The sequence below is a fragment of the Empidonax traillii genome, unplaced genomic scaffold, assembly GCF_003031625.1.
Source record: "Empidonax traillii isolate 1590-97213 ecotype Southwest subspecies unplaced genomic scaffold, ASM303162v1 scaffold240:size1935192, whole genome shotgun sequence".
Taxonomy (NCBI): domain Eukaryota; kingdom Metazoa; phylum Chordata; class Aves; order Passeriformes; family Tyrannidae; genus Empidonax; species Empidonax traillii.
The window spans coordinates 1,890,605-1,905,442 of NW_020955433.1; the positions used below are offsets into that span (position 1 = coordinate 1,890,605).

At 43.2% G+C, this 14,838-nt stretch overlaps 1 protein-coding gene across 2 annotated transcripts in view; it reads right to left on the bottom strand.

The window, feature by feature from the left end:
• RBM47 (RNA binding motif protein 47) overlaps nucleotides 1–14,838 on the bottom strand; it is a 77,296-nt gene that overhangs the window by 40,667 nt on the left and 21,791 nt on the right. The window contains exon 1 of one of the 2 annotated variants that reach the window (XM_027888556.1): nucleotides 1,855–1,947. The exons of the other annotated variant lie outside the window; for it this stretch is intronic. The gene's annotated coding sequence lies outside the window, so the exon portion shown is untranslated. Of the gene's footprint in view, nucleotides 1–1,854; nucleotides 1,948–14,838 lie in introns of those variants that run through there. 2 annotated transcript variants of the gene reach the window in all.

The following is a 14,838-nucleotide window of genomic DNA, read 5'->3' on the forward strand; positions in this document are numbered from 1 at the left end:
TGCAGACCAGGCTGTCCTCATGATCCTTTGCACAGCCCTGTTCCTTTCAGTCTATGTACACAGGTTTAACCAACTGAAACTTGGTAAACAGCTGTGCTGAGAATGAAGCACAGGGGATGGAAACAATTTGCTTCATTTTAGCTCCCAATAATATGTTATTATTTGCTGAAATAAATGAAATTGTTCATAATTTACAGATGGTTATGGCACCCTTCACATGAAACCTGCCTATCTGGTGATGGGATTTTTTTGACTCCTTGATTCAGAGACAGAAAGCAATTGGTGTTGCTCTGCAAGAAGTGTTCTGTAGTGCAAACAGGACTCAAAGACTGAATAGATTTTGTCAACAGTCCTATACCTTACATTTAAGTCACATAATCTCTCTTACAGTCACCAGCTAGAACCCTATCTTTGTATGCAAACAGACAAGATAACATTGTCATCACTATCTTCCATTTTACATATTTATTTGTTAAAATTCAGTCGCTGTGAACTCTGAGACAAGATTTCGCTGCTTTTTTTAGTCATTGCAGAAGAAACTTCTACATCAATCCAATTTACTGTCAAATAGTGGAACCACTGTTCCTGGGAGGAGAGGACAAGAATCACACATCACTATGACACACATGAAAATCACAGGATTTAATCACAGTCATGCTTTATATCTACACATTCACCAGTAGACTGGAACTGTAATGCAGCCTTCACCAGAGTTTTTCTTGAATCATATTTCAGTCCTTTAAAGTAGAAACTTGTGAGAATCCAGTTTCTTTGTTCTCCACACTTTTCCCCTGCACTTTGCTCCAAGAGTTCTAATAGTGCTAAGACCTGGAGCCACACTTAGACTACTTTTAATAAAGTAAATGTGTTACTGCACTTCACTACTACCTAACACCACTGAGCACTTACTGAGCACAAATATGTCACGTGCAAGCCCAGTTAGCCAACACATCAAGAAAATCTCTGTTATATCAGGGAGGACTGAAGCAAGCAGCAAGCACAGCTAGGAACAAACATTCATAAACTGAAAGCAACAGATTATTTTTTTTTTAATCTACCTCTTGCCTTTTGTTTTGCACACAAAATATACCGTGAATTGTGAATACTGACTACATGTCACTCACTTCACACTGAGCCCTCTTAAGGATTATTTGTCAGTTACCTGGGCTGTAAAAGGTAGTTTTTTGAGGAGTCACTAACCATATGTACTTATACAAAGACACATCTAGATCAGCAAAGCACACAAGGAGGATGGTTCATGCACGAACGACTCAGTTTCCATTAGGTGGTAGAAACTTTCAGTCACTGAGCAAAATTAAAACAATTATTGAATCTATTCATCTTCACCTCTCTGAATAGCATATACATTCTTGGAACTTAAATCCTGGTATTTTTTCAATGTCTACTGTCTTGAAACATGGGAAAAAATCTTGAAAAAATTAGTCACTTTGCCTATTTTTGCAAATCTCATTCAAAAATCAGCAAGTATTTTTCAACATGAGTCACCACCCACAACCCTGTTGCAATAATTGGTGTACACATTAGAATCTGACTCCTGTTCTTACTCTTCAGTTAGAAGAGCAGAAGCCAGCTGGTTTGAGTTAATTATGCACTAATTTTGTTAGTTTGAAGATATAACAAAATCCGAACAACTAGCTAATCAAGTGTGGGTTAATCAACCTGTGCTTTAGATGACACTATGCAGTCAGCTACAGCTCACGAAAGCAAACTGCAGAACAGCAAGGCTAACTCCTCTTCCCACTTCCAAGGACAGAAACTTTGGCAAACCTTATAACGCAGCGCCGTTGCCCTTCTGCCTTTCAAAGCTGGGAAAATGAAAGTGGAAAACAGTACCTGGGGAGAAGCTGGAGTGTTCCCGTGGGTGCTGGCTGCTGCTGGGCTCCCGCTGCCTGCCTGGCTCCCTGGGCAGCCCTGAGCTTCCACGGCCTCGTCAGCCTGCGCTGGTCAATGTTTTACCAGGCTGCGAACAACACATGTCCCACCCTCCCTGCAAACACCTGTGGGGGAAGGCAGTGCCGGGACATGGGTGCAGAGCCAGTGCTGAAAAGATCACCCCTCTTCTGCTTCCCCTGTCCACCACAGGAAAAACAAAGCACACAAAAAAAGGGAAACCTACTAAGAGGAGAATCTAGGGAAAGCATGCCATGAAGGGAAAAAAAAGAGTACATAAATGGTTCTATTAATAGATAATTTGTGGCAGGTAAGTCACGATAGCCTTTCTCCATATTGTTCTAAGGTTACATGCAAGCCTAGGCGTGCCTTGCTGAGGGCTGAGAGGGAATGCCTAATTTGTGGGAGTAATTTCCAAATAAATCTTTGGCATTCAAATGACAGCTGAAACTTCAAAATGACAACAAAAAGACTTGAAACAGCATGATGAAATAATGTAAAGGGAGCCTAAATATGAAGACGGGAAAGAAATGGCAATCTGTAAGGTTTTACCTTGCTCTACTCCTGTGTCTTGGCTTCTCAGGAGTGTCTCAGAGTTAAAGCTCTACCTGTGCTAACCAGAGCTTTCCTACTCCGAGCAAGTTAACAATTACAAGCAGAGGGCAGACAAAATGGGCTTGGCAGCCAAGCGCAGCGCTGACAAGGTGCCTCTGCCACTCCCCAAGGAGAAAAGGTGGCTGCTGTCGTAGCACAACCTCTCTTGTGGATTTTTGAGTGGTCTTGGGAATCCGGAGAGGTCCCAGCTGACTGGAAGCTGGCAAATGTTGTCCTGATTTTCAAGAAGGTCAAGAAGGAGGACCCTGGAAACTACAAGCCCGTCAGTCTCACTTCAGTGCCTGGTAAAGTTATGGAGAAGATTGTTCTGGGAAGTACTGAAAAACATCTGAAAGACAACACAGTCACTGGTCACAGCCAGCACAGCTTCATGAGAGGAAAGTCCTGCTTATCCAACTTGATTTTTTTCTATGACAAGGTAACCCACCTAGTTGATCAAGGGAAACCAGTTGATGTAATCTTTTTGGATTTCAGTAAAGCTTTTGATACTGTCTCTCGCAGGATATTCTGGACAAACTGTCCAGCACAGCTGGGTAAACACATCGTGTGGTGGGTGAGCAATTGGCTCACGGGTCAAGCACAGAGGGTAACAGTGAATGGGGTAACATCAGACTGGTGACCTGTCACCAGTAGTGACTAGTGTCTCCATCTTAGGCCCTGTGATCCTCAACATCTTTATAAATTATTTGGATGCAGAACTGGAAAGGACATTGAGCAAGTTTGCAGATGACACAAAACTGGGAGGAGCTGTTGACACCCTCAAAGGCAGGGAGGCCCTGCAGAGAGACCTCGACAAAGTAGAGGACTGGGCAATCACCAACCAGAGGAAATTCAGTGATAGAAACTGCTGGATTCTGCACCTGGGATGGGGCAACCCTGGATGTACAGACTGGGGAATGAGATGCTGGAAAGCACCGCCTTGGAAAGGGACCTGTGGGTCCTGATCGATGGCAAGTTGAATATGAATCAGCAGTGCCCTGGCAGCCAGGAGAGCCAACCGTGTCCTGGGAGGCATCAGGCAAAAAATCACTGGCCAGTTGAGGGAGGGGATTGTCCCGCTCTGTTTTGCACTGAAATGGCCTCCCCTTGAGGGAGTGCAGTTTTTGGCACCACAATGTAAGAAAGATATTAAGGTACTAGAAAGAGTCCAAAGGAAGGCAATGAAGATGGTGAAGGGCCTTGAGGGGAAGCTGTATGAGGAGCGGCTGAGGTCACTTGGTCTGTTCAGCCTGGAGAAGAGGAGACTGAGGGGAGATCTCACTGCAGTCACAACTTCCTTGTGAGGGAAAGAGGAGGGGCAGGCACTGATCTCTTCTCCGTGGTGACGAGTGAACCCAAGGGAGTGGCCTGAAGGGGGTGGTTTAGGTTGGATATTAGAATAAGGCTCTTTACCCAGAGAGTGGTTGGCTGCTGGAAGAGGCTACCCAGGTAAGTGATTGCAACACCAAGCTTGACAGAGTTCAAGAAATATTTGAGCAATACTCTAAGGTACATGGTGTTACTCTTGGGGATGGTCCTATGTAGGGCCAAGGGCTGTGGACACGATAATCCTTGTGGGTCCCTTCCAACACAGCATACTCTGCGATTCAGTGATTCTATGTTAGCCTCCTGGTGCCTTGCTGATAGCCCAGTGGAAACAAGAACACCCTTCTACTCCACAGAGTTGCTTTGAGTCTCAGCTATGTGGCTTTCATCTCTGAGACCCCAGGTACAAAGAGGGGTGTTATCTGAAAGAGCTTATCTAGGCTGAAGATGCTGCCTTACCAGTTCAAGGGAGCAGGACCTTCTCATAGCAGTCTTCTCCACCTGGTAAGGATGGCTTCTCCCAGAGAGGTACACTAGGTGAGGAAAAAGGAGGTCCAGCCAAGCTCTTCTCTTTTCTGATTAGATAAGGATTTAATTCAAGATCTCTCAGATCTTCCCAGAAAAGCCTGGGTGGAACAGATCACGTTTCTGTGAAAAGGTCTGCTTTTGCCAACTTGCTGTTTCCTGGTTGCAGTAGCATTTCAGCAAAAGACTCTGAAGGAGAGCTGCCCACACATCTGCAACAGATATAGATTTTATCACTGCCGTGTTGCATGGTCTGGTCCAGTCTTGAAAACTGAGGCTGCAGTAGTGAGATTTGAAAGTGGAAGAGTGGCACACTGGTACTGGGGTTATGGAGCCAGCTCAAATCTAGTTTGCCTGGCAGCATAGACAAGGTCACTGCCTATTATGGGAAGGTTGTACAAATACTCACTTCTCCAGGGTGCTAATACTTCTACAAATCATGTTAGCCTGGAACAGTACTAAGAGAGTCAAATAGTATTGACCCCTCAAGGCCAAAGGACTTCAAAGAAACTCAGTTATCAGTTGCAGCTGCCAGGTGTAGCTACCAGAGAAAAGTGATGACTTTAGCACAACACATCTATAGTTGTATCATGTCACCCTGGGCAAACAGACCAGTGGAAAATTTGATGGGTCCTCCCACTAAATCTGCCCTTGTAGATAAGCTGATATAAAGAAACAGAAACCAAACTTTTTTTCGTTGTTGCACAAGCAATGAAAAAAATTCTTCCCTGTATTGCTACTACTTTGCGAAAACTCAGTCTGTCATTCACACATTTTCCACTCTCAGAGATGAGGTTTTCGCAGCTGAGGTCTCAAAGAGAGGTGGATGCTTCTCATGTGGCCGAGTCTGTCCTTGTGTCACCTGGTCCAAAGTGTCTCACACCATGCTTTCACAGATCACTGTGGGTGGGTTTCTGATTCATGCATGGCTGGCAGGAGGGTCTGTGACCCACAGAAATTTGGCATTTCAGTCTCTTCTCATCATAAAACCTTTGTTACAGAGCACAGGTTTCAAGGGCAAAGTAACACTTGCATATTTACTTACTGCAAATGGAGGAGGTGCTGGGTGGTACAGCACACAGACTGTAAAGTCAAACATTCATTTAATACAGGCACCATATAACTGCAGACAGGCTTGGGAGTAAGTAAAAGATATGGATGTTAAAAGTGAAAAAGCACCTAAAATTCACAAAGCACTTTCAACGAAACACCGATTTACCTTCAAATTGTTAACCTTAACAAAACAGAGATCAGACAACAAAACTAAAATGTGGGGATCAGGTAACACAGGGGAAATTTCTGTGAATCTTAAATGGGGTGTAATTTTGTTCCAGTTCTCTTTCAACACATGCATTTGTATTTCATCCTGCAGGGCAACACTTGCTTTGGAAAACAGTACAGGCAGATCCAGAGGGTCTACTGCGGAGGCTTTGAAAACTTTCCATTCCCAGTAAAGAACCTCCATCTGAGCACATGGGTTTATCAGGAATATGTTCAGACCCATCCCTCAGCAACGTGTTGAAACCACCTCCCCAGGAAATACTGGTACAGCACTGATCACCTCCGACAGGAGGAGGTACGTCCCCTCCTTCTGGAGCAGAAAGACTAGCAACTACCTGCTGCTAAAAAAACAAGTGGGAGGGGAAAAATAATCACTGTGAGCTGTGGGAGATCATTATCATACAGGAGAACAGAAGAGATCTGAAGCATGAATTGAGAGGGCTCTTTCAACAGTGGCCTGAACATGGCACACATGAGGACACTTCTCCAGCTGTGAGTTTGACTCAGTGTCTGGGCTCTTGGAAATCCTACCTGGCCATGCCAGCAGTGCAAGATCTACAGCCCTGCCATACCTACTTATCTTTTTGGTCCATAATTTAGTATCTTGTGATGAGCTTTCACAGCAAAATGGCCTGTACATATTCATCTATTGTCTGTCCTTAGCACTGGACAGACAAAGTACTCCTCCAGATGATAAAAGAGATAGTAAGGGAACTATTTATGAAATGCCTCTGCTAGCTGATCACAGGGACATTTGGCTACTGGTTTCATTGAATAAGAGTTTCAGTCATTACTATTCCCTTGGAGAGAACAGACCTTGCAAAATACACAAGATAAGAAAACTTGCTCATGATTCACAGTGAAACTCAATGTTGATGGGAAGGAGTATTTACAAACAGTTTCTGTAAAGTTGCTAACAAAGAATATGCAATGCTGATTCAAAATCATATGTCAGGCTAGAAAACTCCCTCAAAAAAGACTTTATTCAGAAAACAAATCAACACATCCCACCTTTCTTGTTCACTCCCTTATTTGCAGCTTTTTTTCAAAATAGTATTACAAAACATTATCATCCAAAGCTTTCAGGGAGAACGGCCTATTTTTACTCTATCTGTGTTTTGTAAGACCAGACTATACTAATGATTTAACAACTTCACACTGTAGACAAATATTTCAAAATATTCCCTTCTTCACAGCTGTTCAGCCACTTCTAGATGTATTGCTGAATTGCATGATGCCACCCACAGTTGCTCTTAGGAAAGGATCTTGGAAACGCAGTGGTTTAAAATCACACATGAGCTTGATTTTAATGCAAATGTCTCTCAGCTAAGCTGCTTCTGGGATTTCCCTGATGGGACAATTTTGTGAGAACAGAGAGAATCTCAGGCTCAGGTTTCAGTGGTGCTGACTTAGTAAGGATCTTCACTGGGCAGTCAGGAGGGGTCTGTGTGGTTTGAGGGCTTTAGCAATGTCCCCATCACATCCCTGGTCCCTTGTCTCTGCTTGTGGAGACCAGTTGCAGAGGAGCAAATGGACAGGTGGTCAGTGGTCTGGGGATAGATGCCTCCAGGAGCACCCATGGCACAAGGGGTGCCTGGCAGGCACATCTGCTCTGGCAGCCATCAAGATGGCATTGGGTGCAGGTAGCAGTGTCTGTAAGTGCATTGGTGTGTAGGCAGCTCAACAGAAAAGTACCCTGGCAAAGCTGGAGAGCTTTTCAGCTGCAGTGGAAAACCATTACTATTGCAGGGGAAAAACCAATGTACACTAAACCACTTTTTTAGAAGAGCCCAGCTCTCACTTTAGGTACCAAAATAAGCCTGCACAGAGGGCAGGATCTCTCCACGGAGATCCATAGATTACTTGGGCACACAAGTGCCACAAGAGGAGTTATGAAGAGCAAAGCAATTTTATAAATAATATCCTTTGCCAAGGAGGCTGGCAAAGCAGCTGGTACCTCTCAGCCTGTGCTCAAGCACTGCAAACACCAGCCTAGGGCACTGGGCTTCCCAAATTCCCAGTGTCCTACAGCATCCAGGCAGGGTCCATGGAGAGTCTCTCACAGGAGGTGTCACTTGCCCTACAAATGTACTGCCAGATGTGAAAGACAGGCAGACTACACAATGCAATAAAGTATCGTACATCCTTATAGGTTTCTGTGACTATTGCCTACAGAATGTGAAACTTTTGAAAATTAAACAATCCTAATATCAGCATAGTGTCTCTACTACTTTTCCTCTTTAAATAGGTACTTCTAGGAAGAGAGATTTCTTCCGCCTACATTTCAGTTAGACATTTTTAATTACTTGGTTAAATACATTCATTATGCATATGAGTTAAATAATTATAAGCCACAACTTGATAAAGAACATTTTTTTTCCCCTGTAGTTCCTTTAAAATGGGAATAAAAGTGTTTATGTTACACTGGGGATTATTTGAATCAACATCTATGGACTGTCTGCCTATATCTATCTATTTATTTAATTATTATCTATTATCTGTCTTTATGTCAAGATACATTAGGTTTTAAAATGCTTTGTGAGAGCTGACTGGGAATGTGAAGCTCTAAAAAGTAAGAACTTCTAATAAAAGAGAATAAATGTGTTGCTAACAATGCCTTAATTTTACTTTCTTGGACATTAACGTTGGAACTGAAAGCCTGTAGTCTGTAGCCATTCTATCATCAAGAAGTCTTTTTAGCACTGTCCTTAGTGCCTTATGTTAAATATGAGCAAATATTTACCATCAAATTCAATACCTAACATTTGATAATATGAAATACCTTCACTAAACTCCACAAGTGCAGCTAGTTGCTTTGAATGAACCCCACGAAACACATTAGTAACATTTCTATTTTAAGATAACTCTTAAGAAGATAGTACATACAGACATTTTATAGCTGAATGGAAAAGCTGGGTCTGAATCAGCCTTTCCAGAACATACTGCCAAGGAGATGAATGAAATATTTTTTGTTCTTATTTGCTCTGCTCAAAATCTCAGAGGAGATTTTGATACAGATCTCTGTGAGACCAGTTCCTGAGGACTGTACTTATATTTGGAAGCTATTATTTACTGCTTAATTATCCCCATGCAGCCCAAAATACCCCTAAGCTTCAGTATATGGATGCCTTTTACAGCACATCCACCTCATCATCAAATTCAAGGCACAGGAAAAGGTCGGGGGTGTACCAGAAGAGGCCTACAAAGAGTGGAGAGAGATGCAGAAAAGCTGCAAGGAAGGCTCAGAAGAAAGGAAAAAACATTTGTAGAGGAGTGGGATGAAGGTCTGAAGGTCTGATCAACACAGTGGACGTCTTGCTTTGTGGTTTTCTTATCATCTGCCCGTGAGAGGTATCTGGCTGCCTCTCATTCCTCTCTTTTCGGGGAACCCAACAGAGGGTTCCTGAAACAGAAACAACAGCTTGAAGGGAAGGTGATGCCTAGAAACAGCAGCATGGCTAAGACATAGATGGGTTACCACAGAAACATGAGTTAGGTTGAGGATACCTAGGATAGAGTCAGTGACTTGATAATTGTCTGAAAAGAAGTTAATAGAGAATCACAGAGATTAACAGACATGGCTCAGGAAGAACAGGAGTTGCAAACTGCTTACAGGACAAGTGATACCTGCAAAGTAAGGCAGGGTAGAACTGGAAGGTGTCTTGCATGTAGAAGAGATAAGAGGAAATCCACAATTTCTGGAGGAAAATAAAAAGTGGGATGAGGCAACCCAGCTGCTGGGTGGAGGTAAAATGTTTTGGAGGGACAACTGATGAGACATACTAATGTTTGTGAGAAGGGAGAACAGGAGGGTTGAATTGAAAAGAGGAAGTAGTAAATTCAGGATGTGTAGATGATGGCCCTGAAGAAATGCATGTGAGCCAGGTAAAACAATAGAGTACTAGAAGAACATAACCAAAAGGACATTTAGTCTCTGGGTGAAGGAAGAATTGGTGGGTAGTCTGCTTTCAAGACAGGCATCTGGCACCATTGTACTGGGTGCTGGAAGCCATACTGGTTCAAAGGTGGAAGAGATGGAGTCCATCTAGAGAGAGACAAAAGGAAAAGAGCCGGAACGGACAGTGCAATGGAGTCCAGCTACAGAAAAAGGAAGTTAGGGACAAAATTACTTATGTAGTGCTGCTGGTCCTGGGACAGCTGGAGGGATGCAAACCATTCAAGGGGAACTGATGGGAAAACCAAAGTGATGAGAGCTCAAATCAGAAAACAAACTACCTGTGGGGGCCTGATCAGCTGGTGGGCATTTTTGTGACCAGGATAACTCACAAAGTGAAGCAAACACTGAGGCTGAGAAGGCAGAAAGCTACCAGAGGCATGGGACATCTGATGACAGACACTCTGTTGAGAAATGAGAGATCCTCAGAACAGTTGGAGAGAGTCTGAAGTGCAAAATTTGGGGAGGAAAACAATAGGAAGCAGTGTGTCTGCAGGTGGTTTTCCAGAGGGAAGAAAGAAAGGCAATGCTGGGTGCAGGCTACAGGGGCTTGAGGACACAGCAGTCCTTTGTTGACAAGCAGTGGTGCCGTGTCAGAGACAGATGCTGCTGAGGATGGGTTGCTGATGAGGCAGGGAGAGCTGGGACAGCTGGGGAGGACTGGGCTAGCTGATAGCGTGAAAGGAGGAGCATGAACTGGAGGGGTAATGATTGAGGAAATAAAATGAAACCACAAATCTTTTTACTGTTTATGATAAAAATAGCCCCAAGCAGATTTTCGTACTTATTAAAAATCTCAACATAAAAGGAGCCTAGGAGAGCCCTCTCTACAATAGCTACATCACATGTGCAAACAAAATATGTTGCTAAACTTGTTTTTTTCCTACATAAGGACTAAAACCAGATATCATTTACTCCTATGCACACACAACCAGTAACACTTTATGCTTGTAGAGTTCCTGTCTATTGTATTAAAACTGGAGAACTGAGTGACACAATGTTCTGTACCAGAAAACTGCAGCATTTAGCCAGTCTATCAGTTTCCCAGAGCAGTTTTATGGTATTTCTATTTTTTAAATCTTCCGTTGACACTGAAAGTGGATCTGTTTTTCCACGTGAAGGAATTATTTAAGAGATAATCTGTAATGCATACTCTGGCAAGCACATTGATGCATTTTCTGAGCTCAGTGGCAAACTGATCTTCAGTCTGGCTGTTCTGAGGCTTGCAGCATGGCTAGTGGGAAAATTTTGATTCAAACTTCCAAGTTACAAAATCCATCTTGCTCCTGCTTAAGATTTTAGAATTCAAAAACCTCTCACCAGATTATGCAAAATTCACATTGTAACATTTAGGTTTAGGCAGACACTGTATTTTTAGAGCTGACATACAGAACCCTGTTCTACTCAGTACTATGAAATCAGAAGCTGTTTGATACATGTATTTCAGTGAAAAAAGTGCTATCTACTTATAAACACAGGCATGTATATTTGTGGTTGTCTGGGTCTCAGCCTATTTTAGCTGCAGGTTACAATTCAGCTTTGAGGCTTGGACTTGATTTATGTTAAAACTGGAATCACAGTGTGCTCACTAATCTTTGCACAAGACGGAGGGACTCTCAGGACCAGCTTGTTTTTGCAAGACTTCTGCTTAGAACAAAACTTCTCAAAGGACAACAGTTTGCATTTGAGTTGAGCTTCATCTGTAATTGAGCCAGATCTTAAAATCATGGAATCATAGAATAGTTTGGTTTGGAAGGGATCTTTACAGGACACCAAGTCCAGTCCCCTTCAGTGAGCAGGTACATCTCCAGCTAGATCAGGTTGCTCAGACCTGTGTCCGACATGAACACTTCCAGGGATGAGGCATCTACCTCTCTGGGCAACTTGTTCCAGCATTTTACCAGCTTCATCATAAAAAATTTCTTCCTTATATCTAGTCTGAATCTACTCTCTTTTAATTTAAAACCATTACCTCTTGTCCTATTGCAATGAGCCCTGCTAAAAATCTGTCCCATTCTCTCTTTTAAGCCCTCTTTAGGTACAGGAAGGTGTTCTAAGTCTCCCTGGACCCTTTTCTTCTCCTGGTTGAACAACCCTACCTCTCATCATTTCCTCACAGGAGAGGTATTCCAGCCCTGTGATCATCTTCACGGCCATCCACTGGACTCACTCCAGCAGGCTGATGTCCTTCCTGTGCTGAGACTTCCAGAGCTGGATGCAGTACTCCAGGTGGAGTCCCATAAGAGCAGAGTAGAGGGGGAGAATCACTTCCTTTGACCTGTTGGCCACATTTCTTTTGATGCAGCCCAGGATACGGTTGGCTTTCTGGTCTTTGACAGGACATTGCCAGGTCATGTCCAGCCTTTCACCCACCAGCCCCCCTAAGTCCTTCTCTACAGGACTGCTCTCAATCCCTTCATCCCCCAGCTCGTGTTACCACTGGGAATTTCCCTGACCCAGGTGCAGCACCTTGCACGTGGCCTTGTTGGGCCTCATGAGGTCCCCACAGACCCACCTCTTGAGCCTGATCCCTCTGGATGGCATCCTGTCCCTCAGGAGTGTGAACTGCACAACTCAGCTTCATGCCATCTGCAAATTTGCTGAGAGTGCACTCCTCGGCTTTGCAGTTTCAAAATGGTCCCCCTAACCAGAGAGGATGGAGAACTCTGATATAATAAAGTAAAAAATTAAAAAATAATACTTGGTTTCAGTAAGGTTACTGTGACCATTTTAAATGATACAATGATCTCACACATAGTTAGCTACTTGTTAAAAATGTAGGGATGGGAAACTGGGAGTCTTAGCCACTTCTAAAGAATTTCTTCTTACTAAAGTACAGCACTGTCTCCAAGAGTAACAGCAGCAAGTACCATTCATCCTAGGAAAAGTCAGAATGCTGTCCTCTATTTAATAATTAAAATTAAAACCAGATCTAGATTGTGAAAAGTGTTTCCATACCCCCACTCATTGCTCAGGCTGGCAGCCGGGGCATGAGACTGCACAAAAGCAAAGAATTGCAAAGGACAAGAACAGGTCCAACACAACACAGAGCAATGTCTCTGCTGTGTCTGATTTGGGGCCAGCCAAGGCTGCATCTGAAAGTTTCCTATTTGCCGCTTATATTTGCTTCATTAAAAGCAATAAATTATCTCCTGCAAGACACTGGGTCTGTTTGAGCCAAGGTAATAGCAATTCTTTGCTATTGCAGTATCTTTTGCAGAGGTACAGCACATTGCTGGCATGAGCTTGCCCTCCCAGCTGGCACTGCCTCTGACCAGCCTCACTCCTCTCTGTGAGCTCATGTCTAGGCTGAGTTCAAGAGCTGGACTTAAGAGCCTGCCACCAGGCAGATCTCTTGTGATTGTCTCCCACCCTGGCATTTGCTTCCAGCACGGCCAGGAGAAGGTTGGGAGAGCAGCCAGTAGGTGGGGAGTGCCTGCCACCCCAGCTGGGCTAACCCCAACACATTCAGGGGAAAGGTAAGGTATTTCTTCACGACAGGCCTCTCTCAGGAACGAAGGCAGTGGCATGTTGGAACACCGTCACTCCTAGATAAAAACAAGTGAGGGCAACTCAGCCAATCTAAAAAAACAAACAGAAGCACAGAGGGAGGAAAAATTGCACCTTTTGGATTTGCTACTATTCTTCATGTCCACGTTTGACACTTAGATGCTATTACAATGGATGCTACTGCTCAGTTATTGATTGAATCCCAGTTACTGAGCTGATTTCTAGTTCTTGATTGATGCTACTTCATTGGTAGGTTGAATACAATTCCATTTGCTTACGGTTAAGTAAATCATCAGTTTACAGTACTGAGTTCACTAAAAACATGCACCAGGCAGAGTGCTGATGAATATAAGCCTGTGGGATCACACTGTGTATGAGCCAAAAATTCCAGACTGTGAATCAGTCTGTGGACTGGGTGGCAGGGCCTCTAATGACCTTTTGCAAAAACTGGAACATGGTCTAAGACTTGCTGAAACTTCATTTTCATCAGCATGTTAGTCAGTGTTTTGGGTGTTAGCATCTTGCTGATTGCACTCTTTGTTAAGGAAAAGTAAATAAAATGGTAGCTCATAGTTCCTTTGGTGTGCAGATCTGCCACCTGTGATGCTGTATCTCTGAGGGGGAGGAGCAAAGGAGAGACAGATATAAAGCCCCAGAGTTGTATTGAGGAATTGCCACTGTTTACACAGAGCTCACTCCATCCCTTCACTATTCATAATGGTGTTGGTTGTCAGGAGCTCTGCAAGCTTCTGGACTGTTGGTGGGTATTCTAAGGGAATTTATTTCTAGAGAGCAGACTAGTGTGTCCCATGCCCTGGGTTAGCATCCCTTGAGTGCTGTATGGAATATGTCAACACAGGAAATCCATGTCTTAGAGGCTCTGTTTAGTCTTAGAGGCTCTGTTACTTCTATACAATGACTGGAAATGGAGGCAAGGGGGTTGTATTGCCTTAATTCTGCTAAAATCCCTCCCTCACCGTCTGTAGGCCCAAACGAAGTAGTATATGCAAGGAAGGAAAGATAAATGATGTTCCAGAGAGGGTGAGAGGAATTCTCACAGCCTTATCAAAAGAACATATCCCTGGGAAATGGATTTCTAGAAATTAAATTTTCTACTGATTTCATTCCAGTTGAGGGAAGGAGGAGACAGTGGGACTATGGCAGTCACTCAAAAAGAGGATTCAACCCTTTCATATTATTGGTGACATTGTTTTAGAAACCTGTGTCTCTGAGATTTTTTTTGCCTCATGAATAAGACGCTGAAGGAATGTTCAAGTTAAATGCCTATGTTTCTAACCTAAAAAAAAAAAAAACGTGCTCAGTCATGCAAATTAACATATCAGTCAGAATCCACTGAGTTCTCTGGGATATCAGATTATGATTTGAGACAACTTTTAACCTAATGAGTCTGGATTCTTTGTTAAAGCAAATTAAGCATAATTCTAATAGACTCAAGGTAGCTGTATTATTTCAGATACATTCTTATACTGTGCCTGTCATCTAAGGGCTTCACAGCAGAGCTTTAAGCAATGTGACTAATATCAGGAATAAGTTGCTTTATCCCCTCTGAGACAAAACCCAAAAATGCTATAGTAGTTAATGCAACTTAAACAATGCAGATCCCATTTATAAAACTTCTTATAAAAGCCTGTATTCCAAAGAGTACAGGTATGTACTGATCTCATAAGAGTCCACATAAAAACATGCCTTAACTGCCTGCAGCCACAGAAAGGAAA